Here is a 12,513-nt window from a genome sequence, read left to right as displayed (position 1 = left end):
AAAAATACACCGAGTCAACCACCGCAGGCTAAAACAAAATATTTTCGCTTCATATCAGTTTTATTTTTTTTAATGCACACATTTTGTCCCGCACATCAGCCGCTTGCATGCAACAGCGAATTTCTTGATCACCAGGTCGACTCCCCTGGTTTAGGTTCATTTTTAACTTGGGCAAAACGGGTTTACACAATGATCGCGAATAAAGCAAAACTACCCTTCATTCCGTTTACGGCTTTGTTCTTTTGATATAACGGACGCTATTAGGGTGGTTCTTACCTATATAGCCGAGACAAGCAAGGGGAAGTCGATCAGTCGAAATTAGGTGGCGAAAGCACAACATTAAATCACCGTCTCTACGGTAAGCAAAAATTGGCTTTTTCCGCGTTGCAGTAGAATTCAGAATTCAAAAATCAATTGCATCGTCTGATGGGATTAACTAAGTTATTATGGCTTTGAGAAAAACGAAAAAAACATGATTTTTCCAGTAATTGATCACTTTTTTTTATTAATTTTATGAAGTTCCATCAAACGATGGTCAAAAATGTAACTTAGTCCTTTTCTAAAATAAACGATTCAATTCGTATTTTTTTAAATGTAGACTTTTGATTTACGGTAAAATTACAAATGAGTCACTTGTGTATTTCCGAAATTTTCTTAGATGCAACCAGGAAACTGGTAATAATAGTTTACAATGAAATTTTAACAAAATTGTCAAGATCAAGTTAAACAATGCAATCGCTGATTATTTTTATAATAAAAAAAATACAGAACTAGCAAATGTTAGGCTAAATTTTAGTTGTATCAAAGCAAATCTAAAATGCACCACAATTGACTCGCTCTTGTATTCCGGAATATTTGTGTTCAAATTAAACGAGAATGTTTTGATTTAAAATTTAAAATCGCAAAAAGCAAAGTGTCGGATAGTTGTGATCCAAAGTAGCACTGTGGCAGGATAAGGGAATAAAAAAACAAAAATTTGTATAGTTTAGTTGTGTGGTCACTGCACTTGAACACCCATGCAAGAATTACCTTAAGTCTACATAACATAATCCGTAACAAAATTCATCACAAAATGTTAAAGTCCATGTCGAAGCCAGGGATGTTTAAGGAAAAGTCTCGCGCCACACTCCCGAAGAAGGCCGCTTCAGAAGCACAAACACAAGTGTTAGGGGTAAGTGATAAGTCGAGTCAGTCCCGGAGTCAAAGTCTGAATAGAGTTGAGCGTCGGCAAAGTTGTTGGTTATCCTGCGCAGGACTCTGAACGTGTCCTTACGCCACGAAGGATACCGAAGGAGTGAAGGCGTCTAGCTAAGACATGGGTTTAAGGCGCTCCTTTGGGGAAAGACGGCGCCGTTGCAGGAGGCCTGCCGACGACTGACACAAGACGTCGCAGGGGAACGACGCGCGCCGCCGTCTGCCATCCCCACCCCCGGACTCGCCACGCCCCCGGAGGGGAAGCCCTAATTAAGTCGTATTTTTAAGTAGCTACTAAGATTTTTAAAGGACGACTCTCGGTTTCATTGTTTATTAACGCTCTTCGCGCCCGGAAAACGGCCCGCGCCCGGAGCCGTTCCGGGCAGCGGCACGGCGCGACTTGGCCAGGCCCGGACTTGCATTTCGGAAAAATTTGCGACAAATCACGTGCAGTCAGAAATACAAACACCATCGAGGCATACTTCAGCGTATTTTGGCTTGATGGCTCTGTTTTTCATTGTTTTTATATCGGGATTCTCTCCACAATAAGCACAAAAAACTCGAAGCGATAGAAAACTGAAGTATGGTTCGATAACTTTAAATCAAGCTTTTAGTAGTTTTGTATTGAAAGAGGGATGGTTTTGTCTGAATCGATGGAATAGCTATTGGAAAAATATTATTCTAGGATTTGAGATTACACACTAAATAATAAATGGAAAAGAATTGTGGTAAACTCGGGTGCTCGGGAATCGACGGACACTTCACCAGCGAAAACCTTTTTTAAATTTAGCTTCACGTGAGCAAACGAACTAAGGAGTTTGTATTAGCAATTAATTAATTTAACAGTCTTTACACATTCACTTTTTTAATAATGTCCATCGTGAAAAATCCCCGAAAAAAATTAAACCCGAACACGAATTTTAATTTGTGTACTCACAATTTTATTCCTGTTCACTTGATCATTTTTATTTTATAGCCTAATATTGACGTTTAATGCCAATAATTTAATTAGCGCAATTTGGGGACACATTTTTTTTAATTAAACGCTTTTTAATTTTCGTGTTTTATTGACACTCCCATTTACAATTAACTTTATTTACCCAGCTTCGACAACCGGCACGTTTTTCATTTCACTTTCACTTGCCGCAAACTTAAGAAGTGTGAGGATTAAGGAAAATTTTAAGAAAAAAAAACAAAGGACAGTGCAAGGATCTAGAGAAAAATATTTCTATTGTCTTACCTTATAATTTGTTCTTAAAGTTTAAAAAGGCGCGAACACTTAATATAGGAATCATGACACTTGGGATACATAGCAATGAATGCCCGTCTTCTAGCACACTATCAGGCATTATCAAGGAGTGGGGGGACGCATGAGCAGCGTCGCGACGCCAAGGATGCCGAGCGGTGGCTCCCTCTCAAGTCCTGCGGACACCGGCTCAACTTACTGAATTAACACATGAGTCATGACGACTGAAAGAGCGTGACGGAACCAAAGTTTTGCTTTATTCAACAATTTATTAATTTACAATCGAGGACGAGAATAAAAACCACTGGAAAATGAATCATTAAAGGTCGATTCGTCCAGCTACATTTTTTTATCCAATAATTTCAAGTTCAATAGTTATCTGAACTAAGGCACTAAAGGTGAATGTCTTTCACAAATGGAGTTTTATTCGATAAACGAAAACAATATGAGCGGAAAAAAATGAAAAAACTGTACGTTTTCTAAAAAATATAATACTATGCAACCAAGATTACGCACGTGCAACTTTTTGGACTATTTCAGTCACTTTAGAGACGATTACATATTTTACCTAAGTACAATAAGTTCGCTAAAAACAGATGACTTTGCTTTAATAACAAAAAAAAAATAGGAACATTAATTTTCGTCTCCGTTTTTGTTCGATTTCTAAAATAGATGAAACGTTTTTTTTCTTTTCTGGAAGATGGTCAGAGCCTCTTGGCGTAAATTACGGCTTGGGTTTGGTGGGTCATCTCGTATTTCTTGCTGAATGTATAGTCGCGATTTAATTGGCAAAGTGGCCATCTGGTGACCAAAATAATTCAATTAATTTTCTCGAAGACAAGCTCCGGCTCTTTATTTTATTGGGGGCGGCATCGTATGAGCATCGATATGCAACGTCCGCTTAAACTAGCGCGTATGTTAACTGAGACAGAATATTGATTTCCATCAATAGCAGCCAACAACAGGTGTCCAGAGTTGTGCAGTTAAAAAATAAAAAAGTTGCACTTTTTTCCCAGTTCCACTTTTTCAATGGGTAGCGTAATGACACCTATTAATACATTTTACGGTTTTACATTGTGTTCATTGAGTGGTATAAAAATTGAACCTTTTTTATTAATTATGCACAAATATATTGAGGAATTTTTTATTTCATATTGATTTTATTCATGTCGTTCGGCTAATTTATTTATTATTTACATTTACTAGTTAATCGTGCTTTTTTGTGCACACGGGATAATTGTTTTGTTGGCAAACAAATCAAATTTAATTAATCATCTCGGACCGCACGATGACAGTTTTTAATTTTCCAATTATTATGTTCAAGCCCAATTTTCTTAATGTATTCCATTAATACTGCTCAAAAGTCAATAATATGAAATTTATACACGCACCTCCAATTGATTTTTTTCAAAAATTTACGGATGGAGGCTTCTTATTTAAACACAATTAATCACTGATCATAATTAATTTTCTTTCAAGCCACTGACACCAATTTTACGCAAACTAAATGGCGCATCCACCAGTTTTCTATCAAAAACAATACGAAAAATAACTAATGACAATGACAAAACGAAAAAAACGACACTCTAACAATATTCTGCATTTTTTTTTAAGATTCTAACTAAATAACACACAATTTTGTGTAGAGGAATTTTAACTAAGAACAAAACACTAAATTAACAGCGTGGCCCTGACAATAAATTTTGTAACGATAATTATTTTCTTTTTAGAAACGGGTGGTATAGAGGTTGGGTATTACACTAACCCCCACCGTAAAATCACAGTACAATAAAAAATGTCGTGTTTCTTGTTTATTATTTTAATTTCAATGGATTATACCACGCTGTGCTCATTATGCTATGGCTATATGGGTGGATAAATTTTAAATTAATTTGGTGTTTAGAAACAATTTTCTATAAATAGTTGCTATGAATGGAAATGCAGCTATGAATGGCTTAAATTAAATTTGAATTATTGTATCTTTGAAACGAAGGTGTACCTATATCTGTCTGAAAACTAATTGATAGGTGAGAAGAATGGCATTGCCGTTATATTTATAATGCATCTTGATTCACTTTTGATTTAGGTAATACTGCTAAAATAACGTTGATTGATAATTTAGCCCTTCATGAATAAAACAAATTGTAACAAGTTCTAAGTATTACGTTTGAATGAAATTGTAGTCATACTTACTGATAATGTCTAATTAACTGCCTACTATCACAAATTAAATAATGCACACCGATTTCTAACATAACGCAGAAAGGAAAATAATTCCGAAACTTCCTTCTGGCACATGGACGGTTCTTGTGGAACTGAACGTCCCTTTATTTTTTAAAATCATCTTAGAAGACGCAACCCCCACTTTTTAACGGCTAATTTTAAATTGCCATATGACTCGTTTCGAGGCAGCCCTTGAATTACAACAGAATAAGACACGAGACCGTTGAGATGTTCTCCTTCAGTGATTACGATAGGACGCGTGCCCTTATGGTCTGGTGGAGACATACCGACCACCAAACCTGTGAACGTTCTTGGAACAATATTAACACAACCGTCAATATGCTTATCACAGTTTTTCTAATCTTGAGTAGGAGAGTTCCTATAAATTACAGCATCGTTAATAAAGCTACAGCCTCTAATCCTAAGCCATGTGTAAACAGGATAATGATTGACAGAATTTTCCACCGGATTATTGTTGTTATTATTATTGATTACAATTTTCATATAAAAGTATCGGACTTTGGCACCTTTATATTTTACCTGTAATTATTTTCAGTTCAATCAAATTGTTCGCATTAAGTGTAGAGATTAAGTCCACCCAATGAAAATTTTTGAATCGGACCATCATTAATTATACAATTGGCACAAATAACCACATGTTTATTCGGATTTAGTACTCATAATTATTTTAATATTCGCTTGATTCCAGCGAAAAATTAAACCGTGGCATTATTTAATGAGCAAAAACTGGGCCCCATTAACGCAATTCATTAATATTTTAATAAAAATGCCAAAATTGTTTGAAGATGAATTAAACTGAAGGCGTAAGAGACAATAAAGTGGCATATGTGGGCTTCCGACCGCTTTCTTAAGACGTGCGTCTTGTGAAGGGTTGCGGAATTTCCGACGCGTGACGGAACGGATGCCGTAATCATGCAGCGTAACGTAGCACGTGCTTTGCCACTTCTAATTCTACAATTCCCAATGCCGCCGCCCTCATAAATAACTTTTTTTTCATACATTTCGAGCAAAGTTGTGGTGCAGATGAGGCGACTGATAGGAACCGACGAGAATGTAAGTAAATTAGCACTGCGGACACTACGTAGATGAGGTGCGGCTCCCGTGAGATGTCTCTAGGAGCGGTGGCTCTCTCTAGGCGGGTGTGGGTCCCTTAGCGTGATACAAAGTAAACTAACTGCTGTGGCCTTTTAATGAATTCACCTCATTTCATTTTCGATATAGGTGGGGCCGAGTATTCAAGAAACGACCATAAAACTGTTATCTACGAAAAATATGCTCTGCAAATATTTTTTTAATCATCTTGGACTGGCTGGAATAACACACAGCAAGTGCAAGTCTGCTTAATTAGAAGAAAAAGTCATTACTAGTAGAGTAGCCGAAACTGTGTAATGTAAAACTCAAAAAAAAAATTTGAAACTTTTGTTCAAAATCATCTTATTCATAATAGTATACAATTAACTAAACAATTATTTAAAGAAGTAATTACTTTTACGCAGGAATTAAGTTATTAATCTTTAATTATAATTTAAGTGTAATTCCATGGTCACAAATTTTGTTTTTTTTTGGTTTTATTTCTAAAAATTTTGTTAAAAACTTCGTTTATGTTTCTATATTTAACTTTGTCACACTTTAGTCTTTGATGTGTTGATTAATAGGGACAGTATAAGGGAATTTCATGGCCAAAAATGAGCTTTTCGCACAAAAACTTTAATGAAGAAAGAGATTTACGTTGAAAATTCTTCACGGAAGTTATTCCGTGAAGAATAAAACAAGTATTATGAAGATTACTTAGAAATTTTCTGTTAATTATTTGAAGTGTGCTCATGGTTGGGGCAAGTTCTAAATACTTCTACTGGTGCGAAATTTGTTCCTGTTTCTGTGTTCTGGTAATCTTTATGCTGCGGCTTTTATAACATTTTTTTTAAAATATACCACACACTAGTATTTATTATAATGACCATAAGTGAATTTGTTAGTAGTGCTTGCATTAAAATTGTTTGGTATGTTTGTTTAAAAAAAACAGATTTTACATGATAGGAAATAACACGAGTCATACCTTTCAAGTAAAATGAAAACGACTTAAAAAAATAACTATGCAACCTTTACTCCCTAAAATATCTTTTTGATTGTTTTTTGTGGACTTTCCTTACTTTGTAATAGGAAAGTTGGCATAGGGTTTAGAACAAAAAGTTCTAAAAGTAATGGATACTACTATAAACTATAAAATAAATTTTTCGTCAAAACAACGAGGTGTTTTTCTCAAACTCATACTTGACCTAAGCCACGAACAACTGATCCAAAATGAAGATGTAATTGATTATTTCACTGAATATACTAAAAGGCTAAATTTAATTAAGTAAATAATAAAAACTGTAGGCTGAAAAAAATTATTTGTCATGATATGCTAATTTAAACTAAAAGAACTTTTATAAATAAGATCAAATTTTCAAATAAACGAAGGCCTAAAAAGCAGAAGTACAACACTATGACCTATTATTTCGGCGACAAGTAGACTGTATTACTTTTGTGTACAGAAGATTTTCTGTTAAAATTTACCAGCTACTCGGTAATAAAATAAAATCTCTGATCGAAGAACTAAAATAACAACATTTTGCTGCTCCCGATAATGTATAAATAACCCATAGATGCTCAGATACATAACAAATAAATGGTCAATAACATTCGTTTATTAATTTCCGCTTGACAGCGAAATATAGTAGTGTCATTTACATTCCTTGGAAAATAAAAGGAGTAAATTAAAAATTTAGTATTTTAATGATATAGAATTGAATAGAACAGTTTCTTGCTGTGTCAGAATATTCGCACATAAGTGATAATTTTCTGATTCGGTTTTTTCATTTCCAACCACAGATTAACATTTCTTATAATAAAACTAGATTTAGAGAGTGAAAATAGAGAAAAGCGACATTAGCAGCTTTCTTGAGTTCCCATTTTTAAGTTTTGGAAAATTTTTAGATTTTTTATGCTTGGTTACCTACAGAGGCAACTTGTACCAAAAACTACTCAAAATAGTATGATGTCTTTACATTCCTTGTTGCTTAAATAGTCATTATTATGTATTAAAATAATGGCTTTAATTATTATTTTCGTTGTGGCAATGTAATAAATGCCGTATAAAACAGTGGCCAGCATTGTCCTTTCGGAAGTTTGTAATTACGAGTACGTTCCGTGTGGATATAGAACAACGCGGTCGAAATGTAAGACAATCATTAGTTATCGCGACAAAATCTAAGTAAAAATCCCACGCAAGCAGTCGACTCACGAATCGATTTATTATTTAGTAAGTCATTTTTAATATTATCCGCCATTAAATGCGACATTATCGGCAAACAAAGCCTTGTCTTAATGTATAATACATGCCCGAGTTGATAAGATCGAAAGGTGGCCAGTTGAAGGGTGGCGTTGGGAGTTTTTCTGATCCATATTTGAACCCCTTTCCCTTGACGTTAATATCAGAATTTTGGATAAGAATCCGTTTCATGAGTATCAGACAATAGACATAGTTTCCTCCCTCGTACTGTTATCTGATAACTGAATAGTTAATAGGCTAGTTCCGAGCGATCCTCGAGGGACAAACTCTACACTTGATTGTTTGTTGCGAGTGAATTGAAAAATGCAATTTCGCAACCGAAAAAACAATTAAAGAAACACGAAAGCAATCAGACTTGAGGATTAGGGAACAAGCGTTTATTTCCGCTGTAAAACGGCGAAGGGTCAAATTAAGACACTGGGGATATTAGTTACAGTCATAAAACGTCAAGCACCTGTTGAAGGGATATCTTTAACCGCTTTCTTTAAGATGACGTTTAAGATCATTAATTTTTTGTGTAATTAAGGGGGAAATTGCAGTCATCAATTTTCTTGTTTGGGGAATATTTTCAACGGCAGTGACACAAACAGTTATTAACTGTCGGACCTGAAGTATGTATTGTTGGTTGATTAAAGATTCATGTGCCTTGAGGTCAAACGCTGTAGGGTAATCACACATATCTCTTTCTGTGCAATTATATGACCAAATGTACTTTACATATTCCTATATTATTAAACATGATTTATCAGTTTGGAAAATCTCACATGTGGTTTAACGCTAAAGAAGGGACACGCATAACGTGATTGTCTCGGGCATTCGACGAAATACGATCTACAGGCGATTATTCAAAGATAATGAGTGTATGAAAGTTTAGCTGTTATTGGAAAACCGCCTGCACGAAAAACTATCAACTGCTATGTTTAGAGACAATAATGCAAAGTTTCACATGAGTCTCGCATAACTCGAAAACCAAACAAAAAATTAAAAAAAATTATTTTATGATCATATTTTTTAAATAACTTGAAATGAACGATTTACTTTTTTTTGTTAAATAAATAGTTTAGAACAAAATTGCTTTTTTAATACTTCTGCTCATCCTAAAGACGTTAACACTTAGTTAATTTTTCTCTTCTTAGATTATTCTGAAGCAAATTAGTTTAATAAATGAATTTATATTTTATTTCCAAATACTTTCTTCTATATTTTTGTTTGTAGAAAAGTTGCACTGAACTTAAAAATAATTGCTTATTTTTGCATTTAAATTACACCTCTTTTTAGATAATCCTGCCTAAAAACGTAAGTATACCTATGGTGGAAGCTCGTAGCTTGATTTCATTTCTGAAGCAATTTTTCATCAAATTTGTATTAATTTTTTGTAAAAAAATGTACTACTTTATGGATGAAATGCGTACAAAACGCGGGATCTTTGTTTTTTAATGCAAAAATTTAAATAAATCGATAAAATAATGTTTAACAATTTCTTACCTTAAATTTCGATTCACAGTTACACAGTTTGTAAATGAAACCAATACGAAATATTTACGAGTTTTGGTAATAAATATATGTTTGAGAATAGCACTGACATGCATTACATAAGAACTTTGGTTCGAGTTGTGTAATTTGTCTTTTGGCTGTCGCTTTCGGTTCGATAAAGATGTCGTTAAGAGATTTTCCTGTCGTTAATATTTCAGTCACAATTACATGTTTCCGTTTCGTACGTTCATTTCTCACATTGTTATTATTTGCCTAGCCATTCGACCTAATAAATAAATAATTTCGAGTTTTGTTACCTAATTTATTTGCTGCAAAGGCAATTATCCTGAAATTGATTCTTAAAAAATGGGCCTAGGACATATGCCATCCGTTCAAACAATAGGTAACAGAGCAAACTCGACGTGAGCTAGACACCAAACAGAACGGTGGCGCGAATTTTTCAGCAATTATATTGTTTCCGGGTCTTTCTGAAATAATGGCATTTTCAAGAGCTGTGATGGGCTGTCAGCCATACACACTTTGGGCGCTTTTAATTTGCCATAACTAGGCTGATCCAAATTCAAAGCTATCGCATTACTTAATTAACCAGAACCGTACTATACATAAGATCATGAATAAGTAGTGGGCAACATTGTTTTAATTAAGCAAAGGGGTATGCAAATAAGCTAGTCATTTGATGTTACCGAGATAGGAATCTTAGACATTGCCCTCGCACACAATACTGGCCCGAAACTTACGACCATCGTCTTTCCGAATACCCTGACGGTCACACGAAAGCATTATCTGATCCATCAGCTTGATGAGAATTTTTTCACCTAAGGTTATTTCGGAAAATCATTTTTAAATTTCTCGTTGCTCACAACTAATTTTGATGAGGTGGACCCCACCTTAATTTTAAAAAACAACAAATTTGCTTTTACAGAAATGAGTTTACTCAAAATTTGAACGCACGGTGGCAGGAAGGTCGTATTTTCAACTTAATTTGAATATTAACTGCACTTTTGAGATTACAGTTTTATAAAAAAATTTAGAGAGCATGTATTATGTGTGTTTATCATTTTTCAAACGACAACTAAAGCTATTCTGGTTAAAATATACAGCTTTTCGTGCTGCACTCAACTAACAAGATTTGTCGTTTATGGTAAATTTTTCCAAGTTATAGGTGAAGATAACGGGTTTAGCGGAGTATCGGGGTAATATTTTTTTATTAGTCATACGTTGGTTTATCGTACGATGTTAGGGCATGTATCGTCGTGGCGAAGCATTAGTTTTCATTAGAGCCGTCTCGTAGACAAACAGTAATTAAGGCTAAAACAAAAACAGCATAGGTGGGTGGACAGTAAATTAGACAAGACAATGTAAGTAATGGAAGTGAATTATGAATCTTGTGTTGTTCTTGTCACGCGCTGGAGGTGGTGGTCTTCAGAGACACGTATGGAGGGTGTGATGGGCACGCAATGGTACACGTGACGACCATGGGCGTAGCCTGCTCACAGGACGAAGCTAAGGATACGGGGAATGAAGAATAAACAACACAACGTCCCGTTCTCGTTCTGAGTGTTGAAATTTAAAAGTTTATTAAATTAAGTCGCGGGTCAGATAAAAAGTATGCATAAATTATATTTAATTACTCGGAGATAATTTACACCCTTTGTATATATTTTGCAGTTAATTAGACTAATGTAGGGAGCAATTGGTGGAATTGTTTTTGAAGATAAAAGGGAATAATTTAAGAATATTGCATGAGTAATATTAATTCTACATACGGGTATGAGTTTTAAATGAAAATTAATCGTCGGCCGAGGAGCAAAGCGGCCGTTAATTAAGAGAGTGAAGACAGAACGTTATTATAATTATTCCACGTATCCGCGGTGCAAATTGTTACTTCATTTATACTTCAGAAGAAATTACTAAAACATTGCTAACTCACTAATTGTCGCTGCTCTTTTGTGGAATTTTTTGTTTGCTCATTTCTAATTGAAGCGCCTAATTCACTTTCTGGAAGCTTTGACAATAAAAAGCTGTATTATCGAGCTTAATCAAGTTTTTGCTGATAAATTTACGGCGAAACTCCTCCCCAAGTTTGGTCACTTGAGATAAGCGGAAGCAATCTTGGGTCGCCGTTTAACTCCTTATCTAAGTCTTATTCAATATAGCACTGCTCTGGATAATATCCGAGTGGCCGTGTATAATTTGCAATTAACAGTTATGGTCCATGCAATAATTACGACCGACCTGATACAGTCTTGAAATGGGACACACCACAGGGACGACAAACACCTCGGGGAACCAATGCTCAACAGGGAAAACGTCTTCGGCCTCATCTGCATACACGACGACGTAATTCCCAATTTATGGACTGCTCATTCTGATTGCTATGGCCATTTCCTCCACCTAACTAACTTATTTGTTCACGCTCCACAAAAAAACAGTTTTGAAGAAACATATCGCATTTTACTGCACTGTTTGTATTTAAATTCATCTGTAGTTATTACATTGTATGGTTTTTCTTTAATCCTGAAAACCACAACAAGATTTCCAGAAACACAATTTATAATCTTTGTAGAAATTGGTTTGGCTGCGTTCCAAATATACCGTTCTTTTTCTTTATCTTTTGGTTTTCAGAAACAAAAATTCATTTTAAAAGTTTGTTCTTTTACAACCGGGATATTTAAAATCACTTTTTGCAAGCAGTGTCGTTATCGCCATTATTTTATGCTCGGCTAAACAATTTACACCCCCATTATTAATTACGTTATGCTTGTTTTACCTATAATTGTTATTTATTTTACAGTTAAATCACCAACAGCTACAGGTGTAATAGCTTTATACCTCTTATTTTTAGTTGAAACAAAAAAATACAAAAAAATGAGAATTCATCAGAAATAGTGAGCAAATCATGTGGCTGAAGTAATCGCTATTGATTTAATCTGTGAGACATTAAGGTGGTCATGGGGGCACAAATTGCAAATAGGTCGTTAGAAAACACCAGTGGTGCAAATTC

At 34.8% G+C, this 12,513-nt stretch overlaps 1 protein-coding gene and 1 long non-coding RNA gene across 8 annotated transcripts in view; one reads left to right on the top strand and one right to left on the bottom strand.

Annotated features, from left to right (window-relative positions):
- Positions 1 to 12,513, bottom strand: part of pros (prospero) — a 72,751-nt gene that overhangs the window by 35,928 nt on the left and 24,310 nt on the right. For 3 of the 7 annotated variants that reach the window (XM_015981480.2, XM_015981484.2, XM_015981483.2), the window contains exon 1: positions 2,435 to 2,553. The exons of 1 other annotated variant lie outside the window; for it this stretch is intronic. The gene's annotated coding sequence lies outside the window, so the exon portion shown is untranslated. Of the gene's footprint in view, positions 1 to 1,029; positions 1,171 to 2,434; positions 2,554 to 12,513 lie in introns of those variants that run through there. 3 more of the 7 variants (XM_008194505.3, XM_015981485.2, XM_015981481.2) reach the window with 2 other exon arrangements.
- LOC135265584 (uncharacterized) lies at positions 1,081 to 2,252 on the top strand. The gene is made up of 2 exons (XR_010333304.1): positions 1,081 to 1,171; positions 1,254 to 2,252. It is a non-coding gene; the product is annotated as an uncharacterized LOC135265584 (long non-coding RNA).

Source organism: Tribolium castaneum, chromosome 3 (genome assembly GCF_031307605.1).
Source record: "Tribolium castaneum strain GA2 chromosome 3, icTriCast1.1, whole genome shotgun sequence".
Lineage (NCBI taxonomy): Eukaryota > Metazoa > Arthropoda > Insecta > Coleoptera > Tenebrionidae > Tribolium > Tribolium castaneum.
This window is presented reverse-complemented; position numbering and strand designations above follow the sequence as displayed.